Below are 23,151 nucleotides of genomic sequence, written 5' to 3'. Positions count from 1 at the left end.
AACAGCAAAAAAGAACCCTAATGTAAATTATGGATTTGGGGTAGTAATGATGTGTCCATCGGTTGTCCAAATGTACCACTCTGGAGCTGGGGGCTGTTGATAATGGGGGAGGCGGTGCATGTGTGGGGGCAGAAGGTATAATGGAAATCTCTAGATCTTCTCAATTCTTCTGTAAACATGAAGCTAAACTAAAAATAGTTTAACTTTTTAAAAGTCAACAATTGGAGCTGATACAAAGGGAGTATCCACAAATCTAATGTGTTAGACACAAGTAAAGGGGTGAGATGGTAAGGGAATGGTGTGAAATGGGAAGTAAATTGCGACCTGTGTTGACATACTATAATGATTGAGGTAGCACACAAGTTTGGGCATCAGAAAAAAATAGTATAGACACATTTTAGGAAATAAATCCCAAAGAGAAATTGAATGACATTAGTTTTTTTTCTTTTTTCCTTTTATCTCAGTATAAATGCAAGATCTACAATTGCTCTATGAAGAAAACTCCAATTCTTATGTTATAGGAAAAACTCGAGCATATATATAGTACTATTTCCCAGGATTTTTATGTTTTCTTTTTTAAGGTTCTTCCTTGGTCCCTATAACATATCACATACAGGCTGACACATAAATATGAGCAGGTTTTCTATTTTGAATCCCTATGGAATAATCTCTAGGAATTAAACAATAATTCATTCCAACACATTTTTAATTGAACACCTGTTAGAGTCCAGACACTGTTCTAGGCATTGAGGATACATTGAGGATATTCTAGTAAATTTCCTGGCTTCATGAGGTTTTCATTCTTCCTTTACTTGAATGTAAATATATTGCCAACTAAGATTATAGTACACGGAGCTAAGAAGAATAATGAAACAGAAGGGGCTAAAGTGTGGTCAGAGAGGAAGGTGGTTGCTCTTTTTCCACAGACTGGAAAAGAGGTGCCAGTGAGTGAGGGAGTCATGTGCAGATTGGGAGGAAACGGGCTTCAGGCAAAGAGTGGGGCATGCTTGTGTGGTTGAGGAGTAGCGAGAATCCAGAATGGTTGAAATAGGTGGGAGGTAAGACAGGGTGGTCTGCAGTGGTCAGATCATTCAGTAACTTGTAGGCTGTCTTAGTTTATCTGCTGCTTCATGGAAAATCACACCAAAATCTAGTGTATTAAAGCAGTACTATTGCTTACAATACTGTGGGTTCACTGGGTGACTCTGTTGCTCTTGTCTGGGGTCCCTCAAAGCTGCAGTCAATTAGCAGCTCAGCTAGAGCTTAGGATCTTGGACTTCTGGGACCTCAGCTGACATGGCTTCCCATCTTGGCTTTCTTCACTTGGTGGCAGAAGTATACCAGGAGGATGAGAGTTGGGAGCTTTTAGGCATCTTGAGATCTAGGTTCAGAACTTGCTCAAGATCCCCTCTGACACATTTGAATAATTAAAGGAAGTCCTAAGCCCACTCCAGATTCAGAGGGTGGGAAGAGATTCAACTTCTTGCTGGTATTCGCAGTAAACCATCTGTGACCATTTAAAAACCACCTCACGAGCTATAGTGAAGGCTTAGATGTGCACTGTATGAGTCATAAGAAGTGATGGGGAGATTTTGAGTAGAGAGATCCTGAGTGCACAGATTTGTTTTTCAAAGGTTACATTGGCTTCTGTGTGAAGAATAAATAAGAGACCAGTTAGGAGGCTAACACTGAATGGCATTTTCTCTAGCACCTGTTAAAGCTACAGAAAGACGGGGACCCCTTTTAATAGTAGGTATGGTTTTAATTCGTGAGTTCCCTCATGGTTCAACTTGCTGCAGAATACTGTTAAATCAAGGCATAAAGTTTCCGTTCCCAGAAAAAGACCATGAACATCACGTGCTAGATCTTCACTTCCATTTATTTTTTGTTAAATTTCTTTTTAAGCATTCAATAATCAGGAGCTTTGACATAAATCTAAATTCCCGGCTTCTCTTGAAAAATCAGGTTATCTTGGATTGCTGGATTTTTCACTGCTTTCCCCACCAAGACTACCTTAGTCATTCCAGTCCTGCTTGAACTGTCACCTTTTATTGCAGCCTCTGCATCACACATACTTAAGAGCGGAGTTGAGGCCAGAAACTCTAATCTCCAGGCTCTTTCTGTTGGTTCTTTGCCTTTCTTTGTGATTCTAGTTTTACTAGACAAAAAAATATCCGCTAAAATTCTCCTAAAATTGGTGAAGAAGTTTGTTGGTATTGCACCTTAAAGAGGTGGGGAGTGGCTTTATTATTAAAAAAAAAAAAAATGTTTATCTCAATGATGAGGCCGATAGGCCATTTCAGAATTAGGAAAATGGGGGATCATCAGCTGACAATGAAAGGACAGAATGATTTCCCCCTCAAACACACACCAAAGAACATGGTAAGAGTAATTTTAACTGAAAAGCAGCCATGAAAAAACTTTGAGTAATCCTATCTTGTGTTTTCTGTCTTTGTTTCTACTCCTTAGAAAGCATCACATTTTCTAGACTCTTATGAATGTGCTATTAAAAAAAATTGCCTTATGTGTGCAGAGATGACTTGGGCATACAGTGGAGTAAGATCCTTGCTGCAAGCAAAAAATTAAAATAAAATCTGCCCATGTAGACCCTCACCCAGCTTCATTGTTAACTTTAAGATGTATTTTTTTGGGAAGCAGACAAAACTCCAAAATATGGTTTTACATGTTCTCCTTAGATATATTTATATGGCATGCTGGCCACCTTTTTTGAACTTTATTTTATTTTTTATTTCTTTTCAGCGTAACAGTATTCATTGTTTTTGCACCACACCCAGTGCTCCATGCAATCTGTATCCTCCCTAATACCCACCACCTGGTTCCCCCAACCTCCCACCCCCACCCTTTCAAAACCCTCAGATTGTTTTTCAGAGTCCATAGTCTCTCATGGTTCACCTCGCCTTCCAATTCCCTCAACTCCCTTCTCCTCTCCATCTCCCCTTGTCCTCCATGTTATTTGTTATGCTCCACAAATAAGTAAAACCATGTGATAATTGACACTCTCTGCTTGACTTATTTCACTCAGCATAATCTCTTCCAGTCCCATCCATGTTGCTAAAAAAATTGGGTATTCATCCTTTCTGATGGAGGCCTAATACTCCTAATCTTCCTTATCCATTCATCCATTGAAGGGCATCTTGGTTCTTTCCAGTTTGGTGGCCATGGCCATTGCTGCTTTAAACATTGGGGTACAGATGGCCCTTCTTTTACTACATCTGTATCCTTGGGGTAAATACCCAGGAGTGCAATTGCAGGGTCATAGGGAAGCTCTATTTTTAATTTCTTGAGGAATCTCCACACTGTTCTCCAAAGTGGCTGCACCAACTTGCATTCCTACCAACAGTGTAAGAGGGTTCCCCTTTCTCCACATCCTCTCCAACACATTGTTTCCTCTCTTGTTAATTTTGGGCATTCTAACTGGTGTAAGGTGATATCTCAATGTGGTTTTAATTTGAATCTTCCTGATGGCTAGTGATGATGAACACTTTTTCATGTGTCTGATAGCCATTTGTATGTCTTCATTGGAGAAGTGTCTGTTCATATCTTCTGCCCATTTTTTGACATGATTATCTGTTTTGTGTGTGTTGAGTTTAAGGAGTTCTTTATAGATCCTGGATATCAACCTTTTGTCTGTACTGTTATTTGTAAATATCTTCTCCCATTCCGTGGGTTGCCTCTTTGTTTTCTTGACTGTTTCCTTTGCTGTGCAGAAGCTTTTGATCTTGATGAAGTCCCAAAAGTTCATTTTCACTTTTGTTTTCTTTGCCTTTGGAGCCATATCTTGAAAGAAGTTGCTGTGGCTGATATCCAAGAGGTTACTGCCTATGTTCTCCTCTACGATTCTGATGGATTCCTGTCTCATGTTGAGATCTTTTATCCATTTTGAGTTTATCTTTGTGTACGGTGTAAGAGAATGTTCGAGTTTCATTCTTCTACATATAGCTGTCTAGTTTCCCTAACACCATTTACTGAAGAGACTGTATTTTTTCCACTGTATATTTTGTAGTGTTTTGTCAAAGATTACTTGACCATAGCATTGAGGGTCCATAGCTGGGCTCTCTACTCTGTCCTGCTGGTCTATGTGTCTGTTTTTATGCCAGTATCATGTTGTCTTGTAATAACAGCTTTGTAGTAAAGCTTGAAATCAGGTAACGTGATGCCACCAGTTTTGTTTTTCAACATTTTCTTAGCGATTCGGGGTCTCTTCTGATTCTATACAAATTTTTGGATTATTTGCTCCAGCTCTTTGAAAAATACCGGTGGAATTTTGATTGGAATGGCATTAAAAGTATAGATTGTTCTAGGCAGTATAGACATTTTAACAATGTTTATTCTTCTGATCCAATCGCATGGAATGGTCTTCCATCTTTTTGTGTCTTCAATTTCTTTCATGAGCATTCTGTAGCTCCTCGAGTACAGATCCTTTACCTCTTTGGTTAGGTTTATTCCCAGATATCTTATAGTTCTTGGTGCTAGAGTAAATGGAATCAATTCTCTAATTTTCCTTTCTGTATTTTCATTGTTAGTGTATAAGAAATCCACTGATTTCTGTACATTGACTTTGTATCTTGCCACATTATTGAATTGCTGTATGAGTTCTAGTAGTTTGGGGGTGAGGTCTTTTGGGTTTTCCATATAAAGAATCATGTTATCTGCGAAGAGAGAGAGTTTGACTTCTTCCTTGACAATTTGGATACCTTTTATTTCTCTTTGTTGTCTGATTGCTGTTGCTAGGACTTCTAATACTATGTTGAACAAGAGTGGTGAGAGTGGGCATCCTGTTGAGATCATGTTCCTGATCTCAACAGGAAAGCTGCAAGCTTTTTCCCATTGAGGATGATATTTGCTGTGGGTCTTTCATAGATTTTATGAAGTTTAGGAATGTTCCCTCTATCCCTATACTTTGAAGCGTTTTGATCAGGAATGGATGCTGGATTTTGTCAGATGCTTTTTCTGCATCATTTGAGAGGACCATATGGCTCTTCTCTCTTCTTATATTAATTTGTTCTACCACATTGATTGATTTGCGAATGTTGAACCATCCTTGTAGCCCAGGGATGAATCCCACCTGGTCATGGTGGATAATCTTTTAATGTGCTGTTGGATCCTGTTTGCTAGGATCTTGTTGAGAATCTTAGCATCCATATTCATCAGGGATATTGGTCTGAAATTCTCCTTTTTGGTAGGGTCTTTGCCTGGTTTGGGGATCAGGGTAATGCTGGCTTCATAGAAAGAGTCTGGAAGTTTTCCTTCTGCTTCAGTTTTTTGAAACAGCTTCAGGAGAATAGGTGTTATTTCTTCTTTGAAAGTTTGGTAGAATTCCCCAGGGAATCCATCAGGTCCTGGGCTCTTTTGGGAGGTTTTTGATCACTGCTTCAATCTTGTTACTAGATATCGGTCTATTCAGGTTGTCAATTTTTTCCTGGTTCAGTTTTGGGAGTTCATAGTTTTCTAGAAATGCATCCATTTCATCTAGGTTGCTTAGCTTATTGACATATAACTGTTGATAATAACTTCTGATGATTGTTTCTACTTCCTTGGTGTTAGTTGTGATCTCTCCCTTTTCATTTATAATTTTATTAATTTTGGCTTTCTCTCTTTTCTTTTGGATTAGTGTGGCCAATGGTTTATTGATCTCATTAATTCTTTCAAAAAACCAGCTTCTAGTTAAATTGATACATTCTACTGTATCTCTGGTTTCTACCTCATTGATCTCTGCTCTAATCTTGATTATTTCCCTTCTTACGTGTGGAGTTGGCTTGATTTGTTGTTGATTCTCCAGTCCTTTAAGGTGTAGAGACAGCTGGTGTATTCTGGATTCTTCAGTTTTTCTGAGGGAGTCTTGGATGGCTGTATATTTCCTCCTTAGGACTGCCTTTGCTGTATCCCATAGGTTTTGGACCTTAGTGTCTTCATTCTCATTGGTTTCCATAAATTGTTTAAGTTCTTCTTTGATCTCCTGGGTTGATCCCAGCATTCTTAAACAAGGTGGTCTTTAGCTTCCAGGTGTTTGAGTTCCTTCTGAACTTTTCCTTGTGATTGAGCTCCAGTTTCAAAGCACGGTGATCCAAGAATGTGCAGGGAATAATCTGTCTTTTGGTATCGGTTGAGTCCTGATTGTGACCCAGTATGTGGTCTATTCTTGAGAAGGTTCCATGTGCACTTGAGAAGAATGAGTATTGTGTTGTTTTAGGGTGGAATGTTCTGTATATATCTATGAGGTTCATCTGGTCCAATGTGTCATTCAATGCTCTTGTTTTTTTATTGATTTTCTGCTTTGATGATCTATTTCTGAGAGAGGTGTGTTAAGATCTCCTACTATTAATGTATTCATATCATTATGACTCTTTATCTTGATTAATAGTTTTCTTATATAATTGGATGCTCCCATATTGGGGGCATAGATATTTACAATTGTTAGATCATCTTGGTGGATAGTCCCTTTAAGAATGATATAGTGTCCTTCTGTATCTCTGACTACAGTCTTTAGTTTACAATCTAATTTATCTGATGCAACAATTGCTACCCTGGCCTTCTTTTGAGGCCCATTGGCATGAAAGCTGCTTCTCCATCCCTTCACTTTCAGTCTGGGTGTATCTTTAGGTTCAAAATGGGTCTCTTGTAGACAACATATGGATGGGTCCTATTGTTTTATCCAATCTGCAACCCTGTGTCATTTGATGGGTGCATTTAGGCCATTCACATTGAGTGTGATTATTGATAGATACATTTTTATTGACATTGTGTTGCCTTTGAAGTCTTTCTTTCTGTAGATTGTCTCTATATTTCTGTGCAATGCTATTCTTGGGATTTTTTCTCTTTTATAGAACCCCCCCTTAATATTTCCTGTCGGCTTGGTGGTCGCATAGTCTCTTAAGTCTTGCCAGTCTTGGAAACTCTTTATCTCTCCATCCATTTTGAATGTCAGTCTTGCTGGATAAAGTATTCTTGGCTGCATGTTCTTCTCATTTAGTGCCCTTAGTATATATTTCCAGCCCTTTCTGGCTTGCCAGGTCTCTGTGGACAGGTCTGATGTTATTCAGGTCTGATGGGCTTTCCTCTGTATGTAAGGAGCTTTTTTGTCCTAGCTGCTTTCAAGAGGGTCTGCCTACAATTATATTTCTTCATTCTTACTATTAGGTGTCTCAAAGACTTTCAAGAATCTATAATCTTGGGGGAAACCGTTCTGCCTCTAGTACATGAACACTGGTTCCATTTGTGAGATTGGGAAAATTTTCGTGGACAACTTGTTCCACTATCTCTTCTAGACTTCTTTCTCCTCCTCTTCAGGGATTCCAATAATTCTGATGTTGTAACATTTCATGGCATCATTTATTTCCCTGATTCTGTTTTCGTGGCTTCTAAGCTGTTTGTTCCAGACTTCCTTCTGATCCTTTCTCTTATCTGTTTGTCCTCCAGATCACTAATTCTATCTTCTGTCTCAGTTACCCTAGCTTTTAGAGAATTTAGATTAGATCAGAACTCATTGAGAGCATTTTGAACATCACCCCTGGTGGCCTTCAGTTCTGCCCTAATCAATTCCATTTGGTAATCCATGGCTTTCTCCAACCTAGCTATTGCCTGTATAATTGTTAGCCTGAATTCCTTTTCTGACATATTGTCTATGTTGATAGCCATTAGCTCTGTTGCAGAAGGCCCATCCTCTGTATTTTTCTTCTGTTGGGCATTCCTCCTCCTTGTCATTTTGGTGAGAGATGACTGAACGGATGTAGCTGGATGTATTGACCATGGTGCAGTCAAAGTGCACCCTGGAATGCTTCTAAGCAATCAGGATTCCCTACCCGAATGAGAGGAAAAAAAAAAAAAAAAGAGAGAGAGACAGAGACAGGAAAGAAAGGGAAGATAAAAGAGAAGGCTTAGCCCAAATGGGCCCCAAGGTAAGATTTATGAAGTATACAAACAAAAACAGACAAACAAAAAGACTGATAAAAGTATATGACAAGAGAAAAAAATATATATATATATAAAAGCAAAAAAAGGAAGAACCTAGTCAAAAAGAACACCAAGTATAAGATTTATATACTATCAGGGCAAACACAAATACACAGAAACACTGGCAGAAGAAAAAGATGGGAGAGTGGTTATAAATTCTCAGAGTGGGTGAAGAAGGTTATTTTGATTCTTCCTGGATGTATCTTGATATCTTTGTTAAAGGACTCAACTTTCCTAAGATAAAGGGGGATTAAAAATTGGTTTACCTATAGGGGTAGCATTGATTGGGGGAAGGGGGTTATCTTGAATTTTAACTCTTTATGAATATTAGAAAATAAAAATAAAAAAGGTATAAACTAGACTAAGCTAAAATTAAAAAAATATTAAATATAAAAGCAAAAGAAAAACACAGGTGTATGTATCAAAAAGTTCAGGTTAGAAGGTTATTATGGAATTTGATGTACTGGACATCTCGCAGTGTTGGTCAGTAGGTTAAAAATTATCTCTCTCTCTCTCTCTAAAAAGAACCAGAATAGTGGGAACTAATTAAAAATAAAAGTTGTATCTATAAAGTAGTGATGGTTGTTCTCTTGTAGTCTTTTTTTTTTCCCCCTATCCTGGTTGGTTTTCTGGGGGAGGGGCCTGCCATGTGGGTTTTCAGTCAATCATGGTCCCTGAGTTAAGTCCTCCCGCCCCACTCAAGGGGGTGGGCTCTGAGGAAACCGGTTTTTTCAGACTTTTGTTCTCTGGAGGTTTTAATGTTTGTTCACTTCTTTTTTCTCACTTTGACAGCTTTTGATGGTTTTTCAAGGTTTAGAGGAAAGGAAACTGCATTCCTACCTCCCTCTCAGAGAGAAGCCTCAGTCTGCTCCCCTGTGGGTGTTGCAGGGCCCATATAAATCCCCCCTTGGCTGCTGGTAGAGCAGGTTCTGAGTCGCGGTCCCTGGGGACACAGGATCTCCTGCTTGTACCCAAAACTACGCCAGCAGCGGCTGTTTGGGCAGCTCCAGACCACCAGAGAGGTTCCAAGCAGTGATTACACACTGAGATTTTCCCGCTGGCCCAGGCTGGGAGTACCTGGTCTTTCTGGGTCTAAGAGCACCAGGCTTTTGCGCACCTCTCTCAGGGGAGGGTGTGGGGCTCGCACATCTCAGGCTCTGATAGCATTGCTCGGGTCTAAGAGCGCTGGGCTGGGCCTTCAAGCACCTCTCTCCAGGAAGGGTGTGGGGCGCGCGCATCTCAGGCTCTATAGCAAGGCACAGCATTCTGCCTCTGGCAACGCTCGCAGCCCCTCACAGGAGCTGGACCTCACGCATTCTCAGGCATGCTGGCAGCTCAGGGACCAAGAATTGGTTTCTCAACCTCACGCTCTCTGGCTCAGCACCAGGGGAGGCTTAAGCCCCTGTTGCTAGCCTCCCCTCCCCGATTCCCGCAATTTCCCCCTGGGATCCTTTGGTCTTTTTGAGTGCTTTCAACCAGTCTCCAAGTTAATGCTGGTCCCCAGATGCAGGACACTCTCGGATTGGGGTACTACTTTCCAATCAGTTGCCTCTGGTGGCTCCCTCCCCCTATTGTTTATCTTCCGATATCAGTCCGACGTTCCCACTCCGCTTTACCTGCCCACTGGCGTCTTCTGCCCCTGTAGAGATCCAGACGTGTATAATTCTGATCTCAGGCTGATTTCGTGGGTGATCAGAGTTCTTTGGTAGGTAATCAGCCTAAACTTTATTTTAAATTAAATATCTACTTCATCACAGCCACTCTGCATGTCACAGGATGGCTTGTGAGTAGCAGTTTTGTTTCTTTGAGGCTTGAGTTAAAGAATTCAGAGAGCTATTTCACGCATCATGGAGAGGGAATGTGCAAAATAGCACATCTCCTGTACTGTAACTGAGGTAATTAATTGCCTATTTCTGTACACTAGCACATATGGGTGACATGATCAGCACACCTACACACACTCAACAGAATGTCTCTAGATTTCTCCAGAAAATCACTAACTAGCACTTAAACTATTAAAGCCATTTTATGGACTAAAAAGAATAGTACTTTTTGTAAGAGGTAGTTAGTATGTTTTCTGACAAAAATGTTTCAGTTCATATCCTTGTAAATTTTTGAATCAAAGCATTGTCTGTTTTTGATTCTTTCTATAATTGACAGGATTAGAAGTTTGCAAACCTCTGGATTAGGATGTCTCTGATGACTTTGGACTTTTTTTTTTTTTCCAATTAGTTGGCATATAATCAAACTATGTTGCCCTAGAGACCTTACCTAGAGATTTCCTTGTCTGGAAAGGAAGAGTTCCTCCTTGCCTGGCTAAATATGAAGTTTCTAGTATTTTCTGTACTGTTACCTGGTTCTTCCTCTAAGATATTGATTATCGAATCAATCTCTGTGTGATTAGCATAAATAGATCTTTATGTCCTCCAGTATTTCCTAGACTATCTTCAGGTGCCTAGAAAGTGCAAGTGCCAAGGTGTATAAAAAGGTGAATGAACTCAAATTCCTTTGAAGGAGGATGCCAGTATCCCTCTAGGTTATTAAACCAGGCTCCTCCTAACCCAGGTTTTAAAGCTGGCTTCTATTTAAATCTCTTGGCTCTAGCCAAACTAGTCCACGACCTGAGTATGCCTTCAGTTTTCCTGTTTTTGTTTTTGTTTTTTTTACAGTTGGGATTCAGGTAGGCTTCATCTTCTCGACTCAAATTTTACTTCTAAGACTTGACTTCTATCTCTTATACCTTATTTACAAGACGTGCCTCTGGACAGGGGCTAATATCTGAAGTTCCATGCCTTGAGCAAAGCACTGGGACTCCAAAGATGGTGGCACAAGACTCCCATTTTCAGGGAGCTTGCTGTCCAGCAAGATAGACTGTGGCCATACTGTGTTTCCAGATCTCTGACAGATCCCAGAGGGTGGTGTGTTCTCACTGATCCCAAAGATGAGGTGAACTGAGGTGATGCTGTGGATGATCAGAAGTTGACAGAAGAAGAGGACAGATATGGGTGATACGGTCAAGATTCAGGGTGGGGCAGAAGCTTAGAGTAAAACAACAATGAGTTGCCCCTGGACAGATGCAGATCCTAAAGTGGGAGGGGGGAAAACTGGTAAAGAGAGGCAGTCACATTAGTGAACAGGAAGAAAACCATAAGGATCCCAGTGTTCTATATGAAGGAGTTTGAAGGTTTATTTTGTTTATTGTGTTGGGTGGTTTTTTGGTTTGTTTGTTCTCTTTTCTTTTCTTTAGGCAATTAGAGGCAGAGGGAGAAGGAGAGAAACTCTTAAGCAAGCTCCATGCCCAAGGCAGCCCTGGACACAGGGCTCAATCTCACAATCCCAAGATCATGACCTGCACTGAAATCAAGAATCAGACGCTTAACCAACTGAGCCACCCAGGCACCCCAAGAATTTGAGTTTTACCCTGAATTAACAGGGAACACAGAGGTGACAGCTTAATCTCTAAAGTTCTTCCTGCTCTGAAATTCTGATTTTTTTTTGCCCCAATTCTCTTATATTTAAAACACATGTCAAAAACTAACTTGTTTAGCATATAGCATTCTTCCATGTCTAGATTGTACCCTATATAATCAACTTTATATATAGGAGATGACTACAAATTGCTTATCAGTATTCTTTTTTTTTTTTTCTTTTAAATGTTTATTCTGGGAGGTAGAAAGTGTATCTTGCCTGTTTCATTCCTGCAGTGCCCAGTACTGTAAATTCTTATTGAATGAGTGAATCAAAGCCATGCCATCTTTATCTATGGCATCTTCCTCTCAGTAGCACTGAGGTTTAAAACCTGCTTGAAAACACATTTTCCTTCATTTTTTGGTGCACAATTAGCGACTGAGAGCCTATGGTGCCGGTACTGACTCATACAACACTGAACATGACAGTTACAGTCTCTGCCCTCTTAGATTTTATATTCTATCTTTTTTCTTGCCTCTTTGCCCTTAGCTCTGTAATTTAAAAGGTTCAGGAAAATTAGAAGATGTTCCTCCCACATAAGTCATCAGAAATAATTTGAAAGGACCTGGAACCATACTCAAAATTTAATTGTGCTTTATAGTACTTGTTTTTATTATTTTTGTTTTTATTGTTGCTACAAAGATTTTTTAGTATGGTGGAAGGAGCACGGAATGTCATGGAGGACTCGGTTTTCATTCTGCCCTTAGTAGGTATGTGGTCTTACACAGTCTGCCTTCTCTAAATCTGTTTATCCGTCAGGAAAACTGAGCTCCCCAGGATAGCACATGACTTTTATTGGATGTGTAGTAGAAGTTACTCTATTTTCTATAATGACCCCAATTTCTTCCTGGAAGCAGAGTGATGAGAAGAATTTTCAGTAAGGCCATTTGAGGCCCTCATGGTTTCAGATGTCAAGGCAGCACAGAATTTCAGCCCTTACCTCCCACTGCATAACAATGAGAAAATACCAGCAAGTGGGGGGGGGTGTAAAAATAGAAGTTTTATCTCTTATCTGCTGTCAGTTTTAAGTGTTTTACAGTAACCCTGAGAGGAAGGTATTAGTCATCTCCATTTCACAGATAAGAAAACAGGGGCTCAGAAGCTAATTAGCCAAAAGCCCTTCAGAAGTGGAGATCTGACTCAAAGTATATTTAACAACAAAGGTCCAGATCTTTTCCAAAAACCATGACATATTGATACTGTGAATTATGAAAAAAAAGTAAAATGCTATTGTCCATGTTGAAGTCTATTACTTGATTTTAAGAGCTAAAAGGCAGAGACCTGTTTTTAAGTGTCTAGGAATATCAAAAATTGTGTCACACTAGTCATGCTTAGAAGCATAAGTCATCACATTGTTTGTGTAGGTTAAATTCTGACCACGAAAACTTTGTGCACATTTGAGCTAAAGGGTATTGAGCAGGACAGTAAAATGTTAGCTTGGACATCTGATACACTGCTCTAGAAACAAAAATCTTAATTAACTTACCTTGTGATACTGTATGTTATAAATATTTTCCCTTCTCATTTTTTTTTTTAAATACAACCTATAAGGAGTAATATATGTAGGTTCATACTACTGGCTTTCATGGTTTTCTCTCCCCATCTCAGCTGCTGAGGATAAAAGCTGGGCTTCCTAATCTGTCAAATGTATAATATAAATGAAACTGGAACTCAAGGTGCCATTAGTTCTTTTCTAAAAATCTTGCGCATTTCCTAGTGATGCATCTACTTTCCTTGTCCGTGCCCTTACCTACGCCTTGGATTTCCAGTTCTACCATGTTTCTCTGTGTAAATTCATGACCTCAAATCCCACTCTGTGTCTCCTCTGCCCACTGTGCCACCTTCTGCTCTAATCTGCTATGGGACTGACCTGACCTCTCTTTAAGAAGAAAGTAATTTATCTCAAATGACTTCCCCCTATGAACAACAGAGTATTTATAACCAAAGGAGAAAAAAAAAATCACAGGAGAGTGAGAACTGGTGTCTTGGTCATACTAAGAGACTCTAGTGTGATTAAAAGGAAAAGGCATGTTTAAGTAAGTAATGGGATATTCCGTGAGGAAATTCTGTAGTAAAAAGAAGGGATGAGGTAGGAACTACTGAGTTTTACTAACTTTGTGTATGAGGGATGAGAAGTGAGGAAAGTAGATTTATAACATCCACAAAGTGTGGATCAGTGATCTTGTTCTCAAATCTGAAAAATACATATCTAATAGCTGCTCGATATAAACCTATATTTTGTAAGAGCAATATTTGTTTCACTACAAAATGTGAAACTTCTCATGTGTTCCAGGTGACTTCTGTTTCCTAGGTGACATAGAGAAGTAAGAAAATCCCACAACTGATCAAATTCTGCACCCAGCCTGCTGCCCCATTTCTCCTTCTCCCAATATCTGCGACAAGTAGCATTTGGTGTATTAAGAACTTTGGTTGTTATATCCAGATATCTGATACTTGTGTTAGCTTGTCTGATTAGCTGCCTACATCATCTGGTTAGTTGGGGCCCAGTCACTGCAAAGTGTTTAGTGGGTTCTAGAGCCCAAGAGGCCTTATCTTGAAGTCCTTACCTGAACTCCCGGGCAATTTTACAGAGGTGGCTGTGGTTTTAGATGACACTGGAAAATGCTTCCTCACAGCCGTAACTGACCATCTCTCTGTTACATAGGAAAGGCATCCATTTTCATTTGCTCACCCAACTCTGCCTCTCATCTGGAAGCTCCCTGTGGGTTCAAATACTGAAGAATGGAAGAAAAAAAAAACCAGAAAACTAAATGCATTGCTAGTCTACTAGAGTCTTCTGAACTGCATAGCGTACAAGGCTATGTGTGTGCACTGTTCTGTTCATCTCTGCCTCCATTTCTGCCCAGTGTCACGTCAGCTACGTGGGGGAGCCCTGGCTCTCTGCAAGTTTGACAGGCAGCCATTCACAAGGCCTCCTGTGATGACTCCAGTTTCTGGATGCAGAAAAGAGTTTTCTGTCAGCAGGGTTCATTTACATTCTAACTGACAAGGTTTTGGTCTCAGTGTCTTTGTTTTATGCCACCATGTCTGTTCAAATTAACAGTAAGCTCAGTTGTGCTCTTTTGACCAAGGGTCACATTCTCATCTGGTGACTTACTCTCTGGATGCATTACAACAAAGGCCGTGGCTGTTAATGTGCTGTCGTTTTACAAGAGAATATCAGCATCTCCTTGGGTATAAAAATTATTCCATTAATTTGTGTTTGTGAGTATTAACTTTACTCCATTTACAGCATTTTCCTTTTTTTTTTTTTTTTTTTTTTTGTTAGATTGAAAATTCTGTACAAGAGCATGGGGCTATTAGGATCTGAGTAACTATGATTTCTCTAAAAGACAATTCTTTGAAAGTTTTATGGTGATCTATTTTACGCTATCTGACATGACTTGGAAATTACAGTGACTTCAGTTCAGATGGTTTTGATTCTGCCTTGTGAACTAATGGCTCTATATGATTCTTTACTCGTATTGTAATTTGTGCCAACATATTTGGGGTGAGTCTGGGCATATGAGGCCAGATATGTGTCTAGGAAATTCCTAGGGCCAATATAACGAGGAACGGGGTGGATAGCCATAGGAGTAAATCAATAGTCTATGTATAACTTGAGCGACTTGAAAAAGGCCAAGTCATTTGCAAACAAACAGAGTAAGATTCTGCTAAAAATCTTTTATTTGGGGACACCTGGGTGGCTCAGTCATTAAGCATCTACCATCAGCTCTGGTCATGATCTCAGTGTCCTCGGATCAAGCCCCACATCAGGCTCCCTGCTTGGTGGGAGGCCTGCTTCTTCCTCTCCCTCTCCCCCTGCTTGTGTTCCCTCTCTCCTTGTCTCTCTCTGTCAAATAAATAAATAAAATATTTTTAAAAAAATCTTTTCTTTTTAATTAGAATCTTAAGCCTTGAAACCTTTTTAGAATTTTAGGAATTTAAAATTTTTTTCTCTTGTTAAATGTTCTATTAAAATCCTATATCTGTTCATTTGTTTTTGAGAGTTTTATTTTTTAATTTAATAATAACCTGCACTGAGACCTTTCATAATGGCCAAATTGCAAATGTGAGGTTTCCTTTTAAAGTGGCCAAATTCTTTCCACATATGGGTTATCTCTTTGTCAATTAGGGTGGATTTAGATGTAACTCTCTCTATATATATCATGTCTAGAGCAAAGCTTATAGTTCAGAAGGAGATTGTATTTTGCTCATGGCCATTATAGTAAATAAGTCCTTCAGCCAAAATTTAATATATCTTATAGCTTGCATCAAAGAGACCTATTTAATTACTACACTTGCATGGTTACTGTGGTTAAAGAAAAAGAACTTTATTTCGCCTACTTGGAAAAACTAGGCAACATACCTCAACATTGCTTGAGTTGGGTATAGCCATGACCATCAATAAATGATGACAAGAAGTGAGGTGTTCCATTTGTGCACTCTGATGAAGCTGTGAAACTTTTCCTTTCTTTCCTCTTCTAGCAATTGGTTGTATATGATAAAGCCTTAGAGTTTGTAGAGCCACAAAATGGAAAGAATTTGGTTATCTGTAAGTGGGAGAGAGCCATCTTTGTCAACCAGCTATACCATCTTGGATTGTTAAATGGATGAGAAATAATTTTCTATTCATATCTTCTGCCCATTTTTTGATATGAATGTCTGTTTTGTGTGTGTTGAGTTTGAGGAGTTCTTTATAGATCCTGGATATCACCCTTTGTCTGTACTGTCATTTGCAAATATCTTCTCCCATTCTATGGGTTGCCTCTTTGTTTTCTTGACTGTTTCCTTTGCTGTACAGAAGCTTTTGATCTTGATGAAGTCCTGAAAGTTTATTCTCGCTTTTGTTTTCTTTGCCTTTGGAGACATATCTTGAAAGAAGTTGCTGTGGCTGACATCGAAGAGATTACTGCCTATGTTCTCCTCTAGGATTCTGATGGATTCCTGTCTCACATTGAGGTCTTTTATCCATTTTGAGTTTATCTTTGTGTACAGTATAAGAGAATGGTCGAGTTTCATTCTTCTACATATAGCTGCCCAGATTTCCCAGCACCATTTATTGAAGAGACTGTCTTTTTTCCACTGTATATTTTGTCCTGTTTTGTCGAAGATTATTTGATCATAGAGTTGAGGGTCCATATCTGGACTCTCTACTCTCTTCCACTTGTCTATGTGTCTGTTTTTATGCCAGTACCATGCTGTCTTGGTGACCACAGCTTTGTAATAAAGCTTGAAATAGGTAACGTGGTGCCCACAGACACTTCTCCAATGAAGACATACAAATGGCTATCAGACACATGAAAAAATGTTCATCAACACTAGCCATCAGGGAGCTTCAAATTAAAACCACATTGAGATATCACCTTACACCAGTTAGAATGGCCAAAATTAACAAGACAGGAAACAACATGTGTTGGAGGGGATGTGGAGAAAGGGGAACCCTCTTACACTGTTGGTGGGAATGCAAGTTGGTGCAGCCTCTTTGGAGAGCACTGTGGAGATTCCTCAAGAAATTAAAAATAGAGCTTCCCTATGACCCTGCAATTGCACTCCTGAGTATTTACCCCAAAGATACAGAGGTAGTGAAAAAGAAGGGCCATCTGTACTCCAATGTTTATAGCAGCAATGGCCACGGTCGCCAAACTGTGTAAAGAAACAAGATGCTTTTCAATGGACGAATGGATAAGGAAGATGTGGTTTGTATACACTATGGAGTATTATGCCTCCATCAGAAAGGATGAATAGCCAATTTTTTTAGCAACATGGACGGGACGGGAAGAGATTATGCTGAGTGAAATAAGTCAATCAGAGAGAGTCAATTATCATATGGTTTCACTTATTTGTGGAGCATAACAAATAGCATGGAGGACATGGGGAGTTAGAGAGGAGAAGGGAGTTGGGGGAAATTGGAAGGGGAGGTGAACCATGAGAAACTGTGGACTCTGAAAAACAATCTGAGGGGTTTGAAGTGGCGGGGGGGGGTGGGAGGTTGGGGTACCAGGTGGTGGGTATTATAGAGGGCAGGGGTTGCATGGAGCACTGGGTGTGGTGAAAAAATAATGAATACTGTTATGCTGAAAATAAATTTTAAATTTAAAAAATGAATTGTAAATAAAAAATGAAATAATTTTCTATTCTGTTTGAACTATTATGTATTTGAGTGCCCATATGCCTGGCATTTACATGTATGTTTTCTTATTTAATCTTCAGATAGAATTGTGATGACATAAGTATTATTATTTCTGTGTGACTGAATGATTGCTAGTGGTTATAGGACAACTAAGCATGTGCACTGGAATCTTACTATGGGTCATAACAACTCTAGGACACCTAAAACCTTTGGGAACTTTGGATTTTTCTATATTTAGAATCCTTATTAATCTTTATTTAAAATTTTCTTAAACTATCTGGATTCTGCTTGAACAAGTGACTTCCTTTAGCAGAAATGAATAAATAAAAAGGTTAATAGTCAACATTATAAGAAAGTTCTTACTTTATGTAGTTTTCAAACATGCTTCTTCATATTCTATAGAACCTTCAATGTTTGAAGGTGTCCATCAAAGGGCGTATGTTAGGGGCACCTGGGTAGTTCAGTTGGTTAAGTGTCTGAATCTTGATTTTGGCTCAGGACATGATCTCTGTGTCATGAGATGGGCTCCATGAGATGGGCTCCATGAGGAGGAGTCTGCTTGTTCTCCTTCTGTGCCCACCCCCCCATGCTGACTGGTACAGAAAGCTAGGGATCTTGACTGATCCAACAGTACATAATCTGGGACTGCTGTTGACACCAGTGGGTGGAAGATGATCTCTTTATACCAGGTTATAAGCCTATAGGGGGCTGCCATGTAGAGAGTGTTGGCCTATGAGTGGCCTGTGAGTGGTTGGTATGGAGGAAATGGGAGAGAAGTTGACCAGGGAGAAATTGAACCCTGATAACAACATCTGCACTCTTGCCTGAAACTAAGGATCCTGTCTCTGGATCAGTCACTGTGTCTTAGTGAGTTGGATTCTTGTTACTTGTGACCAATCTCTTTGTTGTTTTATAAATATATATGAAGAATGAAAGGAAGGTAAGCAAATGCTGTATAAATCGTCCTGTTTCATATGCCATAATCCTATTTCTATGTGTTTATCATAAATATTTAAATTTCTGCCAAGTAACTTCCCCAAAGGAGATGGGAGGATTTATGAAAACTAGAATAGTCCAACAGGATTTTAGAGATTTTTTTTTTTTTAAATAACAACTCTTGACTTTTTTCATGTCTGTTTGTCAGGTAGTTCTTCTATAGAACTTTAATCTCTGATTTTATCTGCACTTTAAAAATATAGGCATGTGCATAACTCATAATTCTACAACCATTGATTTAGGTAGTGAAATACTTAAGTCTTTCTGTAAAAATGCAGAGATTATAAAATATTTTTGCCAGAATAATTGATGATAAGTTCACAGAAAAGTATCTATTCAAAAACTATATTTTTAAATATCCTGGATAGACTCCAACATCACTGAAGAAATAAAAAGAAAACCAGTCCCTTCTGGGTGTTTACAAATGCTTAATAGTTTTAAGCCAACTTCATTTTGTTCAAACAAAAATTTTGACTGCAGGCATGAATTCGATAATTTTTTAACTATTTTAGAGACTTAGAAGAAACCGCTTAGAAATCAGCATTGCCATTTCATATTTTCCCTCCAAGTGAAAAGTATATAAAAGTATATAAAACAATATTTTCATAAGTTGCTATAAGCTTGCATTAAATATAATACTTAAAATCTATTTTAGGGTAATTCTAATAAAATATGATAACATTTGTAGGACTTACAAAGATTAACAATGAAAGATAAGAAGAGGGGTTTACATTTAAAGATATAGAATAATTGGGTGACTTGGTCAGTTAACTGTCCAACTCTTGATTTTGGCTTAGGTCATGATCTTGGGGTCATGGGATGAAGCCTCACATCAGGCTCTGCACTCAGAGGGGAGTCAGGTTCTCCCTTTCCCTCTCCCTCTGTCCCTGTCCCTCTCCTTGCTCACTCTCTTTTTCTAAAATAAATATTTTTAAAAATTAAAAAAAAATAGATTATAGAATAAGATTTTATTTGGAAAAAATCCAATTTCCCAGCTATGATTCTATGTCTTAGGATAGCCAACATCTGACTAATATCTTTAAGTTAAAGTGGCCATACTTTATTTTCTGTATATTTGATCTTCCAAGTTAAATATCAATATATAATGCATAGATTTCTACAGCAGAAGATTTCAGAATCACAGAAATACATATTTTAGGTCAATCCATAAAATGTCAAGTATACACCCAATTTAATCAAGCCTTAATTAATAACAAGGAGTCAAAATTCACTCAAAATAAGCTTCAGAGGAAGAGTTTAACAGCATGTTCAGACATAGCTGAAGATAGAATTATTGAACTGGAAAATAGATTCGAATGAAATATCCTGAATGCAATGCAAAAGAGATAGCAATGATATCACAAAACATGAAAGATTGAGTGAGATCTATATACATTTAAATACAACTTGGGAAAAAGTGAGGCAAAGGAGATACTTGAAAATGGAATACCTGAGGGTATTCCAAAAGCTGATGAAAAACACTAATCAAAAAGATTCAAAAAAACCAGTAAATCCCTAACAATATAAATAAATAAATATATATATATATATATATATATATATATATATATATATATATATATATATAACAAACATATTTAAATCTATACCATCTATAGTAAAAATGCAAAACTAACAGAACTTCAAGGTGGCTTGGGGGAAGGGTATTCCTTATTAAGTTACCCCTAAGACATCCATGTCCTGTGATCTTCCAGCCAGTGCTCTGACACTAATTTCAAAGATTTACCATTTTCAGGTAATTCTAATAATATTCTAGAATAACATAGACCAAGTCTAGGCTTCCTTCATATGATAATACCAGATATTTAAAGACAATAATTGCTTGCCCCCATTTTTTTTAACCTTCAGATTCTATAACTGTCTTATAGTTGGCACAGATTTAAGGGTTTGCATCAATCTGTCACTGTCTTTAAGCTGAATATTCTGTCTCTATAACACAAGCTTCTTGGCAAAGTCCATTTGGGGAAGAGGACAGAGAGGAGATCATCTTCTTTGCTCTTACCACTCCATCTTTCTAAAGTCACCTTGAAAATTCGGCGTTTTGTAGAACCACATCACACTTGTCATACTTTTCCAACTTGGGTCATAGATATTTAAAGATTTTAAGTAGTTTTCAGATAGGCTATTAAGTCCTACCTTCTGGCCTTTAGTTATCTTTGGGGACACAAATGAAACTTCTGATTTTTTTCAGTTTCCTGAAACAAATGAAATAATTATTTTCACTTAAGATCTAAAGAATGTAGTTCAGTGTCTGGGTTATAGAAAGTTTTTAGTATATACTATAAGCATTATAATTACTGATTAAATTTCTCTTCCTGTCATTCTTCAGAGTGACTTTCATAATGTCATTTCACTACCATGTGATAGATAATATCATCTAACATAGGGAGTAGAGCTCATATTGGCTAAAGGAATATACCCAGTAAAACATCTTAATTGACAGTCACCAACACACCCCTTTTAAGATCTTTTCTTTTTTTTTTTTTTTTAATTTTTTATTTTTTATAAACATATATTTTTATCCCCAGGGGTACAGGTCTGTGAATCACCAGGTTTACACACTTCACAGCACTCACCAAATCACATACCCTCCCCAATGTCCATAATCCCACCCCCTTCTCCCAAACCCCCTCCCCCCAGCAACCCTCAGTTTGTTTTGTGAGATTAAGAGTCACTTATGGTTTGTCTCCCTCCCAATCCCATCTTGTTTCATTTATTCTTCTCCTACCCACTTAAGCCTCCATGTTGCATCACCACTTCCTCATATCAGGGAGATCATATGATAGTTGTCTTTCTCTGCTTGACTTATTTCGCTAAGCATGATACGCTCTAGTTCCATCCATGTTGTTGCAAATGGCAAGATTTGATTTCTTTTGATGGCTGCATAGTATTCCATTGTGTATATATACCACATCTTCTTGATCCATTCATCTGTTGATGGACATCTAGGTTCTTTCCATAGTTTGGCTATTGTGGACATTGCTGCTATAAACATTCGGGTGCATGTGCCCCTTTGGATCACTACATTTGTATCTTTAGGGTAAATACCCAATAGTGCAATTGCTGGGTCATAGGGCAGTTCTATTTTCAACATTTTGAGGAACCTCCATGCTGTTTTCCAGAGTGGCTGCACCAGCTTGCATTCCCACCAACAGTGTAGGAGGGTTCCCTTTTCTCCGCATCCTCGCCAGCATCTGTCATTTCCTGACTTGTTGATTTTAGCCATTCGGACTGGTGTGAGGTGATATCTCATTGTGGTTTTGATTTGTATTTCCCTGATGCCGAGTGATATGGAGCACTTTTTCATGTGTCTGTTCGCCATCTGGATGTCTTCTTTGCAGAAATGTCTGTTCATGTCCTCTGCCCATTTCTTGATTGGATTATTTGTTCTTTGGGTATTGAGTTTGCTAAGTTCTTTATAGATTCTGGACACTAGTCCTTTATCTGATATGTCGTTTGCAAATATCTTCTCCCATTCTGTCAGTTGTCTTTTGATTTTGTTAACTGTTTCCTTTGCTGTGCAAAAGCTTTTGATCTTGATGAAATCCCAATAGTTCATTTTTTCCCTTGCTTCCCTTGCCTTTGGCGTTGTTCCTAGGAAGATGTTGCTGCGGCAGAGGTCGAAGAGGTTGCTGCCCGTATTCTCCTCAAGGATTTTGATGGATTCCTTTCGTACATTGAGGTCCTTCATCCATTTTGAGTCTATTTTTGTGTGTGGTGTAAGGAAATGGTCCAATTTCATTTTTCTGCATGTGGCTGTCCAATTTTCCCAGCACCATTTATTGAAGAGGCTGTCTTTTTTCCATTGGACATTCTTTCCTGCTTTGTCGAAGATTAGTTGACCATAGATTTGAGGGTCTATTTCTGGGCTCTCTATTCTGTTCCATTGATCTATGTGTCTGTTTTTGTGCCAGTACCATGCTGTCTTGATGATGACAGCTTTGTAATAGAGCTTGAAGTCCGGAATTGTGATGCCACCAACGTTGGCTTTTTTTTTCAATATCCCTTTGGCTATTCGAGGTCTTTTCTGGTTCCATATAAATTTTAGCATTATTTGTTCCATTTCTTTGAAAAAGATGGATGGTACTTTGATAGGAATTGCATTAAATGTGTAGATTGCTTTAGGTAGCATAGACATTTTCACAATATTTATTCTTCCAATCCAGGAGCATGGAACATTTTTCCATTTCTTTGTGTTTTCCTCAATTTCTTTCATGAGTACTTTATAGTTTTCTGAGTATAGATTCTGTGTCTCTTTGGTTAGGTTTATTCCTAGGTATCTTATGGTTTTGGATGCAATTGTAAATGGGATTGACTCCTTAATATCTCTTTCTTCTGTCTTGCTGTTGGTGTAGAGAAATGCAACTGATTTCTGTGCATTGATTTTATATCCTGACACTTTACTGAATTTCTGTATAAGTTCTAGCAGTTTTGGAGTGGAGTCTTTTGGGTTTTCCACATATAGTATCATATCATCTGTGAAGAGTGATAATTTGACTTCTTATTTGCCAATTTGGATGCCTTTAATTTCCTTTTGTTGTCTGATTGCTGAGGCTAGGACC

This window comes from Mustela nivalis (genome assembly GCF_964662115.1).
Source record: "Mustela nivalis genome assembly, chromosome: 1".
Classification (NCBI taxonomy): Eukaryota; Metazoa; Chordata; class Mammalia; order Carnivora; family Mustelidae; genus Mustela; species Mustela nivalis.
Note: the sequence above shows the minus strand (reverse complement) of the source record.